Source organism: Eucalyptus grandis, chromosome 3 (genome assembly GCF_016545825.1).
Source record: "Eucalyptus grandis isolate ANBG69807.140 chromosome 3, ASM1654582v1, whole genome shotgun sequence".
Taxonomy (NCBI): domain Eukaryota; kingdom Viridiplantae; phylum Streptophyta; class Magnoliopsida; order Myrtales; family Myrtaceae; genus Eucalyptus; species Eucalyptus grandis.
In genome coordinates this window covers 10,242,749-10,256,286 of record NC_052614.1, presented here as the reverse complement: position 1 = coordinate 10,256,286, position 13,538 = coordinate 10,242,749, and positions in this window count along the sequence as shown.

Below are 13,538 nucleotides of genomic sequence, written 5' to 3'. Positions count from 1 at the left end.
AAATATTAAAAAAATTCCAAAAAATTCCAAAAATTTAATTAACATATAAAAAATTACCCATCAAATCGACGTTAAGTTTAATGCCACGTAGGACAATAGGTGATGACTAGACCACCAAATCAGTGGTTTCCGGCCAAAATTGACTATCAATTGGCAAATCTTTAAAATGTTTATAAATAAATTGGTAAATCATCAAAATGTTTAGGATTAAATTAGTACAATTAGAAAATTTATAACACCACACAATATGTTCAGAATTTTTTGGACAATTTTCCTAGAGTTTGCATCAAGTGATCCATATGCTATTTCAATTCGAGAGGATTAGCCCCATGTATTTTTATATATCGGTGAAATAACCTATTTACCGATATATATACACACACATTTATGACGTAATTTTCCTTGGAGTGCATTTGGCTTCGTGAAAACCCAGTTACGTCATCCCGAGGTCTTAAGCCAGCAAAGCATGACGAAGGAGCATTCATATGAGTGGCTCGAACACAAGCATCGCATCCTCCAAGAATCTCATGGCCACGAAATAAAGGTAACCCACCATTGTAAAATTTGCGAAAGGACAAGTGCCGCCTTCTTTGTAGTATAGAAACCCACTTATCATTCAAATGATATCAGTTAAATATGGGTTTAAATCCTAGCTAGCTTAGCATTAAGGAGCGATTGTGCCCACATGTTGCGCTAAGCGGAAACAATAATGATGTTCAAAATATTCACTGAAAGGTAAAGATACAAAAGGTATTCACAGTTCGTAAGAGATGATGTAGAGAGAGCAGAAAACTTTAGCCCTTTTTAGTTTTTGCTAGGGTTCCCCACCAAGTCATGGATGGCTGTTAAGAGTGGCTTCTAGCTTTTGATTCACTCTGGTTTTTGAGATTTCATCGTTGTTTCGTATTAATGTTTCGCTGGAAATCGGCGAGATTCTTTGAAAAATAGATGCGAAATTTTCAAATACTTTTACATGCTAAATCTAACACGGGCTTCTATTAAGGGAAGATGCAAAGGACAGGAGATGATATTGACACAAATACAGAAGGAATTATGCACGCCATCTTATTATGAAAGATTTGAAGGACCAAAATCAGGTCTGGCATCAAACCTCATTAAGAAAGTTCAACCTAAAGCTTAAGATAAATGAAGAGACTGGTTTTTCACGATTCTGGAGCTTACCAACTTATAACGAACAATAGAGAGGGCTCGGCTTCTTCTATAAAGATCGGGAAAGAGTGGCGTAGCTAGAGGCTCCTCAGCCGTCGAAACAGGAAAACGGATCCCCGAAAAGGGAATCGTTAAAGATTCTATTTTGAGTACAGTTACTTGAATCTCTATGGATTAATATATAATTTAAATAATCAGTGGCCTATTTGCAAGTCTTGTTTTCAGCAAATAATCCCAGACTCTAATCTCACATCCTTTAGAGGCAAATAGGTAAGTGTACTTAGAAAAGGATCAACTAGATCTAACTTCTTTGATGATCAATCAACAAGAGAGTAAACTATAGAAAGGGTATAGAAGAAACTAACACGAGTCTTCTCAATATATATGTTGTTGTTTTCCCTTTGAGAACATACTTCATGTTTGTATTCTTATAAAGACACAACCTTTTGCAGAGAGACATAATTCAAATGTAAATGCTCATTAACTCCCTCCATAATAACAGGAAAACTATGCTATAAATGCCACTGCATTACACAAACTATGTATGATCTCTTACCACGCGAACCAGAATGAAGGAAGTCAGTCACCGATTGATGTATTAATTGGAGTATAGAGTAAACATTACCTAGCTTTCACATTGCATTAAAAACCTAGTTCAAAAGTTTGAGCTAGATACAGTGCAATTGATGAAATCAACGATACTGATACAACATAAAAAAAAAAAAAAAGATCAGCAGTCACATGTATAAAGTATTATACGGCGGTGTTAATAGGGGCCCTCCTTTGTCTTAAGATCCTGGACAACACCAGGTTGCAAGGTCTAAGTCCCCATGGAAATTAGAGAGATCTGAATAATCGAAATAAACCATCATACTATGAACAATCCATAAATATCTACTAGTTACAATCATCGACACGAGGAGAGTCAACTCTAGAAATCACACACATCTAAATTTTACACTTCTAATCAAATCAAACTGATACTGCTAAATATGTACGCAACTGCAGTTTCCTAAACAAGGAAATCTAGATATCCTTTATGTATAGTACTATGTACAAATGACTCAACTCGCTTTACGTCGTAAGGTTGGGGTGTATCCACCTGCAACTTCATTGTGGCCACTTGCCAACTTTTTAAGAGGTGATCGGTCGCGATCAGAGTGCCTTAAAACCGAGTCCAGTGCCTGAGAGTACCCAAATCCTTGGAATGATATGGACAACAGACACAGACAGATCAAACTTCACCCATCAACTGATGACTCTTTTGGATGAGGACGCTGCTAGATGCATCGTATGAGTCATGCACGAGTTAAGTTGCTTCGGATGCTCGAGCAGAAGTCGATGCATCCTTAGAAATGCTGGTTTCTAATCAGTGAAGGATAAGGATCGTTTATGCAGAATTTTCTTTATACAGACGCAGTATGCATGCGCTCTACTTTTTCTTTTTCTCTTTTCTTCTGGTGATTTTTAGTTTTCCACGGGCAGAGAGTTCGCTCATGCTAAATATAGCCAAAGAAGCCAATGTCGCAAAGCTCGGACGGAGTGATCAACGCCCAGTCCTGGCCCTCCGAGGACGGGGACCTGAAGATCATGTCGTGGCATGAGATGGTCAAATCAAACGCAATAATCCACCACTCGCCCAACCCTATTCTCCTGCCGACCTCCAGGTCGACGTCGACAACTCACCTCGCCGCTCGAGACGCTTGAGTCCAAAGTCACGGCTTGCCAACTGTTTCTACTGTTCGACACGTTCGACTCGAACACGGCGGCAACCGTCACTTGCTTCCTCTTTCCCAGCACGAACGGATCAATGAAGCGTCTGACAAGCGCTTGCCGCCGTACTTGAGCGTGGCCCTCAAGCGTGTGTAATCCACTCGGAAGTAGCTGCTCGGGTTCCCGACCGTGATGCGAACGTCGCAGCGCACGGAGATGGCGGAGGTGGAGACGTTGAACAGGCCAGAGGAGGAGGCCGGTTCGACCGGAAGTCAGGGATCACGAGAGTGGGTATGACCAAGAAGAGAGTGCAGACGAAGACCGTGACGGCGATGATCGAAAATTTGAAGCATGGGTATATGTACTTCTCGCACACCGGCGAGGGCAGCGGCTGTGGGGTTGGCCAGCTGTGACGGCAGCGGCAGCGGGGATGGGATCGGTATTCTTGGTTCGAGTGGGCCAGGACGACGGCTGAGTTGGCTCTGCTATGTTCCACATCCATCGAACCGAGCCTTTCCATAGCAGAGATTTTCAGATACGAGGTAATGGGAGACCGGTGTTGTCGAGTGGCGCACGTATATATAGACCGAAAGGGGATCTCCATGCCGGATACTGAATCTACAAGCTTTTGTTCGAGTTCCACGACGAAGGATGCTGACTAGGCACCAGCTTCGGACACTGGCACTAACGCAACAGGAGGAAATCAAATAAAATGTCTAGTGGAAATTATAAAAATGGCCCCTTCTACTATAATTTTTGTTACACGTATGTTCCCTGCACTAATCTTTACTCTTAAAAGGCTTAAAGGGAGAACCCCACTGGAGGGAGAACCTCCAGGGGTGAGAGTCAGTGGGTCCCCGTATCTCTCAGGAGAAGCAATCTGAGAGGAGCGAGGGCCCACGGGCTAGCACAGGGTAACAATGAGTCGAAATGACGGTGATTTGGATCTAACCTCGCTTAAATGGAGAGGGTAGCCAAGAGGATCGTGTGGTGGTTTTTGATTTTCGGATGATTTAGTATTTTTCCCATCCAAATGTGAACAGAAAATGCCGATTAAGTGCTCAAGACTAATGTGCGACCTCTACAAGTTATGATTAGTGCAAAAATGGCTACCACTTGAGCAAGAATCCAGCCTATGTGGACCGGCAAATCTAAAATCGTCCTTCCCAAAATGATAATTTCGTAAGAAATGGGCAATAGCCATGATAATTTGCCATTGGCGGGCAAAAGTATAAGGTCATTAGATACCTAAGGAAAGCCTGGCCAAGTAAGCAAATGTAAGTTTCCCTACATGTGGTTCATTCGTCGTAACTAATTAGAATTTGTGTGAATTTAGCAAATTGATTTGAGGAGGAAAATAGCTGGAAATCGGGATCTAAAATCAGGTTGCGAACTGAATGCATCACAAAATAAAGTTCAGGGACTGAAATTAAACACATGGACAATAGCATAGGAACCATGTCTATAATTTCTCCTGGATTATTTTTATTTTGTATTCCACATAAGCGCCGGTGTCGTGTGTATATCCCCATCACTTAGCCAACATTTTCCATCGACATATATACGGAAATATGAAATTCGTCCTAAAATTGTGACTAGAGATTAATTTAGGGACTAAACCGGTCATCAGATGACGCAGAGAGATCGATTTACATGGTCACGAATCACCGAATGCACGACCACGCTGATGTTGGTCCTACCCAAAATTGTGGGTTCCATCTTTTCTAGGTATTATCGAGCTTAGACCCAACTAACCAGACACAAGAACATCAGCTCTCATACTCTCCTTGCACGATTATTTCGAAAAATGTCACCTTTGCTCGTCCGTGTGCGCATCTGCTCGTGATAAGAAGACCAATATTTGACTAGTACCAAATAGAAAACACGATGACCATCTTTAGTGGGTCGTCGATCTCAACAACGATAATAAAATTATAAAAATTACCCTTTGCCATGTCATGATCATAACCCAAAGAAGTTGTTTGGCAATTGACTCACGGTCGCCCCTTCTATAAAAAAGCAACGTGCATTCGGACACGAATGTTCAACCGGCGATGTTGTTCGGCAAAATGCATCTGAAGTGGCGTTGGACTTTGACCGACTGAAAGAGGGATCAGAAGTCAAAGTCTATCGTGGAGCAGTAGCTCTCGATGGGCAGACGCACTTCGCGAGTTTCGTTTTACATCCAAGCAGAGCACTCCCTCCGGAGGATTTTCAACCGAGGTAACTGGTAACAACTATTCAAAGTCAGCGACAGTTGAGATAAGAAAATTTATTTCGTGGAGAAATTTTCAAGACCAAATATCATGTGGGTTAACAGCTTGAATAAATCAAGTGCAGTTGAAATCCCCGTCATGTTGATGTCTGATTTTATTTTATTGTCCCACTTCCCGAAACACCTTATGTTTCATTCGAAGCAAAATATCGTCGCGTGAGCTTAAGGAGAACAGCAAATGGGGACGTCGCAATCGCCTTACCTGTCGCGCATTGATGCTCCAAACGAGCTGTCAAACAATTTTGCACCTTTTCTTACGAATAGAGGACGAGCAACTAAGGAGAGCCATTGAGTAATTAATGAAAACAAAGTAAAGAAATGTGTAAAAATCCAACTGTGATTCATTTTGACCAAGAAAGAAGCAGCACGTTCCACGAAGGGCTCGAAGGACGCGCACATTTTTTAGGTAAAGCCACTTCCGAGTCTCTTTCTCAAGGATCTGCAAGATTGGCTCCAAAGCAGCTTTTGAAGTCCTCATTTTGTCCGTCTGTCTCTTGGTGGTTCGCGCAACAAGAATCATCCCTAGTCACACTCATTTGGAAATGATAAATAAACAAACTCGCCTCTACATGATCGAGACCTGATGGCCGTGGCCCAGCAAGAATCGTGGATGTTTTCTTTTTGTCGGCTCTTGCAGAACACCCCCGAGGTTCTCATGGAATTCCAAGGTCATTATAATAAGGGAAAAGACAGAAGACGCGTACTGTGGTTGACCTCAGTGCGACAATCATGTGTTGGGGTCAAATGCTGCGAATCGGCGCTTGAAATCCTATGCCAGTTTTATCTCTTCTTCTTTGCTTAGTGCACCAATTCCTCCAATCAGCCTTATCTGCCACGTTCAACAGACCTGCCACCACCTGCATAGTTTCACAGGCATCATGTTACGTGCTTAGACTACAGTCCACTAAATTTAAACTTCAATAGTTGTCCAAGCCTTCAAGTTGAAATAGACATCATTTAAGACCACTTTGTCCAAATTATTGACATCCGTCACCAACCATATGTAAGGACAGAATTAATACCATCTTCCGTAACTGAAAACTAAACTGAACTCAGAAGCAATAACTTAAGCCTAGATGAAAACCAGTCAAGCAAATAGACCCGAACGCCAGATAGATTACCTCACGTCCAAATTGAGCAGGAGAGTTCTCGTTGTCCTCCCACTATATGTGATAGTACAGTTCCTTCAGGTAATTCCACATAAAAAGAGACTAGATTTACCGTCAAACTCCGTTCTCAACATTTTTCTACCATCAGTGCCTAAATCAAGAGAAGCACAATATGAATACAATATATGCAGTTGAATCAACAGACAAAACAGTTTGTGTTCATTCAAAGAAAACCAGAACATTCTCATGAACCATCAATGCCTCAGCCACTCCCCAGCATAGGTGACAACAATCTCACACACAAGGCAGATCAATAAGTCAATACCAGAGCATTAATTTCTCAGGCTGGGAGCTATATGGCACCAAGACACTGACAAGCAACTGTAAACTTACAATTGTCCACTGTAGCCAATGACTCTATGCAGTAAAACATAAATAAGGATTTCTTCTAGTGACTACTAGAGCAAGGAACATAAATTTGTTGTCTGTAAGCCCAAAAGTACATTATGGTATGTTCAAGGATTAAGGACCATAGTCACTGAATTTTCTTGTCCTATTATGGAACTCCAAAAAAGGAGAGATGACAAATTTAACTTACTCAAGGAGTTAAATTTAAATCCCAACTTCTCTGCAGCCAAACTAAATATGCTCTGAAGAGCAGCTACTCTAGCCTCTAGATGATGGAACAGGAATAGCCTGCAGGCAATGCAACCAAACTATTGAGAATAAGAAAGTGACTGGCTGGCATTTAGAGAGATAAAATGACAAGATGGATGAAGAAGATAAAGTAATACCATGAGCAACATGTTATAAATTTTCTTTGCACTATGACAATACCTGAAGATTAGCAGGAGTCCCACGTTTGGAAACCCACTCAAAGAAAACAACTTCCTTCCGTTGGTTCTTGTGATACAACTTCAGGCAGTTCTGGAATCTGTTAAGCTCTGTTTCATTTTCTGGAGGCAAAGAAAGAGTATTTGGTAGATGCTCGATAGGTATTATCAGCACATGATCTTCAACTAATGGTCCCTTGGGCAGTGCACAGTAGTATCTTTCTCCTACACTGATGATCAGATGAGACTCCACATTGGGGCTCAATAAACAAAACCAGCATTCTTTTGACGTGAATTTCAATTACAAACTGTGCTAAAATGGATTCATAAGCAGTGGTCGAAAATTTCATTCCACTAGAACCAATGTAAATTATTAGCAAAAAAAAAAAAAAAAAGGTGCCCATTGAGGAAACTGACCTATTAACACTAGCACCTCTAGCCTATTTCCATTTCGAGAACCACTTTCCTCTTCGTCCTGCATACTGTGCTTAAAGTTGCAGTCAGGATCCCTTCACATTGCCCTTTGTTAAGGAAATCAAAACAAACCCCTCTTCGGTATTGCTCCCTTGCATCTAAATCATGTCGGAAGTTGCATTTTTCACCTCGTGGACAAGACCCAGAAGACAAATACTTAAAGCATAGCTTATCACCATCACCAACCGCATGCTTCTGACGTTTTTGGGAAACATCATATCTCAATATTGTGCGTCATTAGTATAATCGGCAGTCCTCTTTCCTGCTTCCTTTGCACCAGCAGTTTTCTCTACTGCTGTAGCGGAAACAAGGTTGTGTTGGGAGGTTTCATGCTAATCTCAGAAGACATGGTAGATGCCGGGTAGGAGAAAGTGCATGGATAAATTTCTGTGAGAAAAACAAGATTATGATGCACATGGGCAGAATGAAGAGTGGAAACACTAGTAGAAGACAAGAACAGAGAGATATTTATACTAAGCAGTTTAGATAACAGATAACTTCAATATAGATTAAGCTTCTTCAATATAGAGGTAAGCTAGTCACAGAGAAGCATGTCGTTAGCATATGAAAAGATCTTATCTACAGCATAAAGTATATACAGAAAGAAAACAGCTGCCATTCCATTACTTGTATGCAAAAAGCATGCCTTAGTATCTCACTGCATGATAAACATTGAGGACAATCAAATAAAATGTTCATGTCTAACTCAGTCTACATCCTTCCTACCTAAAGTATTTGATAAACATAATTTAACTGACAAAAAACTTAAGAAGCAACACAAAAATATGTTGACCTGCCAGGCGAAACTAGAGTTACATGTTACTGTGAAGTGTGAACTTGCCACTCCCCTTCAACCAATACAGACTCTCGCATATCTTCAGGCCGTCCATCTTAAACCCTGAGTCGGCGTGGCTCCTCAAAGCGGCCGACAGCACCTTGGGCGCCCCAATGCCGTAGTCTCCGATGAAGTAGGTCGGGAGCAGGATCGGCGACCGGCCCTCCGCATAGTCCGCGAACTCCTCCAGCAGCTCCGTCGCGTCAGGGAAGAACTGGCCCACGCCCAGGTAGTGCGTCAAAGGGGCCAGCTGATTTTCACCTGCACTGCGGCGGGACCGAGCTCAAGAGGCACCCTCCTCAACCCCACTGCTGACTCCCTCTCCCTGCTTCACAGCTTTTTCACCATGAAAAGCAACAAAGACAAAGTTCCTATTTGGAGAAGACAGTAACTTCAATTGAATAAGGAATGCTTCACATTCATGACAAACCAATTTCTCCTCCTTGTCATCTAGCATAAAACAATGAGAAGAAGGCTGCCTGAAATTTGTGTTTCTGTATGATTACAATGGAGAATGCTTACCATTCTTCTTATTTGCTGCACCAAATGTATGCGTAAAAAACTATCCGGCACCTGTAGCTGAATGAATGAAATCTGTTCCCATCGACTACAGAATACGAATAAATGTCCCTGTCAAAAAGTCCCGAACCATATTTCCAATTCTTCCTTATTTTGCCTTCCCAAATGTTTGCCCAGAAAATTATCCAGGCACCTGTACCTGAGCAATGAAATTCGTTGCCATCGACTAAGAGAATATGAATAGATGTCAATGTCAAAAGAGCCCGAACCATATCTCCATTTGTTGCAATGAATCCTCTGATTGCCATCCCCGTAACTTTCTTACTTCATCCATCAAGCCTTCCCAGTACAGGGTATATATCTTAGCAAAGTGGGTGGGAGCGGTCTTCAGCATTAAAAGAATGAACCTGGTTTTGAACCTCAATCCAACTCCAGCCAGGGACCTTCCTCACCCCTCTTTCCCTCATAAGTCTTTTCACCCTGGCATGATCACCCCATTTTTTAGGCGCCATACATGTCCGAGAGCAGAACATAAGTGCTATGTTCTTCAGGCTCCTAACTCAAGTAGTTGATTTCCAACTTGACAAGCCAATTCCATGTTCCACTTCTCCTACAAGCACCCAATAAAGTCCTCCCACCATCATATCAGGTTGAAATGGCATCAATTCCGCAAGGCCTTAGCCTCATTCACAAGCCAACCGCCCAAAAAAGATCAATTCAAGCATAGTTCTCCATCCCTTGGAGGATGCCATAATCCATTCCGTGATAATAGAAACCCATAGCCCTCTTCAACCAAACCAATGTGGCTACAAGCAGTCAGGACAGCAACAAAGGTGATGTGATCAAGCGTTATTCTCCTTGCTCTCATCAAATGGAAAAGATCAAGTGCATCATGTCCTAGACCATGTTGTGCATAGGCAAGAATAATTGCATTCCAAGTGACTGAGCTACTTTGGAAAGTCTCTTTAATTTCTAGCATCTTTAATAATGCCACACTTAGGTACATAAAGATCAGTGCACTGCCAACATATTCATTTGACTCAAAGCCAAACTTAAGTGCCAATGCATGAACTTGTTGGCCCACAAAGAGGAGTTGCTAAATCAGAGCAAGACTTGAGAACTGCTGAAAGAGCATAATGATCAATCTCAGTATTCAAAAGATCTCATCTGGGCAAAAAGTTCAATGCATCTTCATTTAACTTAACTTGGGAGTATCCGGTCAACATGGAATTCAAGAGACCCGGTCCTTGGATTGCATTGATTTGAAGACACGAATAGCACCGTCCATGGATCCATTACCCATTTTGATATACATAGCTATAAATGCATTGGAGATTGGTAATGATCGCTCCAGACCTCTTTTAATTACCAAAGCATGGAGGGACTTTCCCAGATTTTTACATGCTTCTTCAAAACAAGCACTTATGACACTTGTGTAAGTGTAAAAATCCCAGTTCAATGCCCAGCCACTGCATATCAATAAAAAAGCCTAAAGGCAGAATCTTCTTGCCATGCACTAGGTAGGCAGCTAGCATTGAATTCCATGTCACTATATCTCTAAAGACAATGCTATCAAACAGTTTCTTAGCATCTTCAATGGAGCCACACTCCAGTATGAACAAACTGCAGCATTACAAACATTATTACCATTCTAGACCATGCTTTATAATTTTGGCATGGACCTGTGCAGTTGAAAAACTCATGGTCGTTGAGCAATGTCAAGAGAGGAGCAGAAAGGTCCCCATCATCTGGCTTAACGCCATCATGCTCCATGCTATCAAAAAGCCAAAATGCAGTCTCTCTGTCACTGCTCTGCCAAATCACTGATAAGCGCATTCCATGAGACAGAGTTACGTTGCGGCATGTGTTGGGCACGACGTACGCATCCTCAACCCTCTGCCGCTTAGCATACATGTCCAAAGAGCGCTTCCCGTGTAAACATTCCTACCGTATCCGTGCTTGAAAATCAAGCAATGCAACTGCTGTCCAAGATCAAGCGTACCAGCACTAGCTACTCCTTTTAGCATACTCGAAAAAGTATAAGCATCCACTTCTAGTCCACATTGTCTCATGGACTCCAGAAAATTCCATGCTCCCTCAGCTTACCACTATTAACATAACCGGGAAATCATGGTGTTCCAAGACACTGCATCTCTGTTGCGCATTCGGTCAGACACTTGGTGGGCAAGCCAGATCTCTCCGCATTTTTGTGTACCCACTTAATATATTATTGGCAATATAGAGATCCCTCAAAGTTCCTCCTACGGTAGCTTGACAATGGGCTATCAAAGCCTTGCTTAGAGCAGACCCTTGGTTCTCAACACGAATGGAGCGCCCTCATTCACGAGCAACCACCGCTCCTTCAACTTTCGCTGCTCCTACATTCTAGCGCCTTGATATTGAAAGGTGAGATTTTGAGTGATACCTGTTTCTCGAAAACGATCGTTTTTCGCAAGGAGCTGAGCCTGAGGTATTCTCCTTCCTCATCAAGGAAGCCCGGCACGCTATCACCATTGTTGGGAGCTTTTCTATGAATAAATCCTCCTGGCCCTCGACTTGCATTCAACAGAACCAGGAGTTTTCATGTTTCAGTTGTGCCTTGGAAGCTTGTTTTCTCTCGATCTCACAAAACAGGTGGTGAGATGTGTTTTGTCTACAGCAGGGAAGAGAGAAGCGGCAGCAAAAGATGGACATATGAACTGAAGGGAGACGTACAAATGGATTGGGGACCGAGGAAGACATCCTGTTTCATGTTCTAGAAATGGACTTTTAATCAGGCATGTGAAAAATAAGAGCATCTAACTAATGCGGCCTCGAACTGCTGGTGTGGTGAGGATGGGTTTCCCGAAAGGGAGCTCTCGGCCTTGAAGAATGCATACGATTCAAGCAGATTTTTTTCCATCAAGTTGCGTGGAAACATAGAGAAAATACTAATATTAAACCAAATCCAACCAATACAGGACAAAGCGTGAATTGATCTTGAGCTCTAACATGCATAGATATTTTGGCCTTCTCTCAGGCATTCTGTCGAACGGTTAATATGTGATTTAACAAACGTGTTCCAGAGCGAGATTTATTGCAATCTTGAGCCAGATATGCTGCCTACAAGCTTAAATAGATGTGTTTCATGCCGGATCTATCTCATTTTGCCATGATTCATAAAAATCCGTATTCAAGTTCAGTGTTCCTAAATGTTTTTTGGTAAGGCGGTATTCTAAATGTTTTTTTTTTTTTTTTTGGTGACCAACGGTATTCTTAAATGTTTTCACCCTTCATTCAAGCAAAACGTCGAGCAGTTGGTATGCATTCATGAACTCGAGTTCTGGGTTCAAACTGGCAGCGTTCCTCAATCTAAGCATGATGCATTAGAATCCAAAACATCTCAAAACATCATGAATCGTCCTAAACTTGTTGCGGCTTGTGAAGATTTTGGTCAAAAATCTACCAGTTCAAGCAACTTCCAGCAGGAGAAGTGCTCCTACCTGGCTTAATGGAAAGGGCCCGGCGGAGGAGGGCGGAGAGGGCGGATGACTGGCGACGGCGACGCTTTCCTTCGAGCTCCCTCTCCCTTCGGCTCGTCCTCTCCTTCTCTCCTGCTCTCTCTCGACCAAAAAAAAAAAACCGAAACCCCCTTCTCTCGCTCCTCTTCCCCTCTTTTGGAGGCCACCAGCCGCTCCACATGGCTTCTGCCATCGCCCAGCTGCAGGTCGGCCAAGCCCCGACCCAGCAAATCACGCTCACCTCGCTCGCGATGCTCTGCCCCACCTCGCTCGCGATGCTCTGCCCCTCTAGCGCTTGTACCCTTTCTTTTCTGCCAAAACGAAACAGGCGTGAAGGTGGGAGGAAGAAGGAAGGAGAGAGGTCGGGCTTGGAGCTCGCTTGAAAAAAGAAAAAAATGAAAGAAATGGAGGTCGGGCCCAGGCCACGCAGGAAGGAAGGAAGGAGGCGGGTTGGGCCTCGACTCGGCCTCTCTCGCGCCTTTTTCTTTTTTAACAATTTTTTTGAAATTTTTTTTTATTCTTCTTTTTTTTTTTCTTTTCTTTTGTTTTTTTTATATTTTCATTAATATCTGTTTGAAAAAAAAATTAGTTGACAATGTGGCGCCACATGAATGCTACATAAAAAAATTTAAAGAAAAGAAAACGAAGAAAAGAATTTGAGCTAGACGAGAGAGATGTGGGAAAATGGTTGTCGAGCTCATGGCCCCGAATCGGGATAATCCCCACCACTTGACTCCATTTGGGCTGAGCTTCGCTTGGTGTTGAGCTCCACTAGTCGTGGGAAGCCCGAACTTAAATTTGAGAGTCGAGCTTGACCTAGAGTTATGATTGACTTCTACCGTGAGAACATGACATTTAATGTGATGTTAATAATGTTTTTTAAGGACAACTAATATTGATGTCAATGTCCCGACCTACCTCTTGGAAGGAAATAAGTTTAAGGGGTATTGTTTAAAATACGGGACTCAGACCTATGATTAGACATGGGCTCTTCCTAAGCCCATACCTTGCGAAGATATTAAGGTGTTTTTAAAATTTTGTAATAATGAAGTCGCCACTAACCTATTGGAATTAGGTTAGAAACAAAGTGAGGCATAAGTGTGTATCTCA